The sequence below is a fragment of the Stegastes partitus genome, unplaced genomic scaffold, assembly GCF_000690725.1.
Source record: "Stegastes partitus isolate 25-593 unplaced genomic scaffold, Stegastes_partitus-1.0.2 Scaffold511, whole genome shotgun sequence".
Taxonomy (NCBI): Eukaryota; Metazoa; Chordata; class Actinopteri; family Pomacentridae; genus Stegastes; species Stegastes partitus.
Window position 1 is genome coordinate 1 of NW_007578242.1, and position 1,235 is coordinate 1,235.

The window sequence follows — 1,235 nt, forward strand, 5'->3', positions numbered from 1 at the left end:
AATAAATAAATAAATGGCATTCAAGTAAGCTGTATAATAAGCATGCAAGTAATAACAAAGTGCTTGTCATAGTCCACTTACTGCTTTGTAGCCAACAATACGGATGGAGAGAGCGCTGCCAATGGTTAGCTGACAGGGCCAGGCCATTGGTCTCCTCTCAATACGCTTGAACATGCAAAGCTGCTCGATCGCATTCCTGCCACAGGTTTAAAGCACATGGGAAACTTGTGAGACCCCGTCCCTACAATAAGTATCTCTAGATGGAGACACAGCCATGTGATTCAGAGACTGAGACATATGCAGGCATGAGAAACATCAGCGTTTGACAAAAGGCCCTCTAACCTGAAGGTGTAAACTTCATCCAGGCCGTCCTCCTCATCCAGACTTAGCATGATGCGTCTCACCATCTCCAGGCCGCTCCTCTGTTCCCTGGACAGACCTTTTCCTGTTCCTGGTCCTGGGTGGCCGGGGCCTCTTCTGTCTGCGTCTCCGTCACCCTCTTCATCCTCCTCCAGAGGGAAAGGCAAGCTAGAATTGAACAGCGAATGGTTAAAAACAAGAAATCAAGAAAAACAAATTGAAAAGGAATAATAACAATGACGTGTTAATGAGTGTTAATTAGATCAAGAAAAATGCGTGCTCAGTTGGGGCTCACAGAAAAAAATGCTACAATAAACAGTATGCGCTGTGCTCTTTTCAAGCTATAAATGAGTCAATTAAATCAACGACATTAAAAAAAACAACAACAATCTCCTACAACCTGATTTACATATTCTATCACATAAAGCAATAAACACATTAACTTTGAAATTGCACAGTATGAGTCTGTTTGAACCTTACAAGAACTGCAGGGTGATGCCAGCTTGTTTCAGGTTTTCAATGATAACATCCAGGTTGTCTGAACTGGCCTGGGTGGTGAGGTCAGTCAGGAGGACGATGTTGAGACGATCGCACTTCTTCCCCCTTAAAAGGTACCACAGAAAAACCACTTCAGTGTAGTAAACACTGGAACACTCAGTTTTTGCTTTTTGTTTTTAGCGAACAGCACAAATGACTTCTGAAATACAAACGGCAGCTTCTTACTTGGTTTCTCTCTGAAGAAGATCCATGGAGACAACAAGGGCATCCAACCCTGATTAACACGAGTTAAGGAGCTTGTATATTCTCTGACAAAGTTTGGGAGCATCAGGTTGTGCACAAAGAACATCTTGCAAATACCAATGAAGTGTTGGTCT

The 1,235-nt window shown here is 42.9% G+C and overlaps 1 long non-coding RNA gene across 1 annotated transcript; it reads right to left on the reverse strand.

The window, feature by feature from the left end:
* Positions 1 to 85: 85 nt before the first annotated feature.
* On the reverse strand, positions 86 to 881 carry LOC103361545 (uncharacterized). The gene is made up of 3 exons (XR_520412.1): positions 841 to 881; positions 343 to 528; positions 86 to 196 (listed from the first exon to the last, which is right to left on the reverse strand). It is a non-coding gene; the product is annotated as an uncharacterized LOC103361545 (long non-coding RNA).
* Positions 882 to 1,235: the final 354 nt, after the last annotated feature.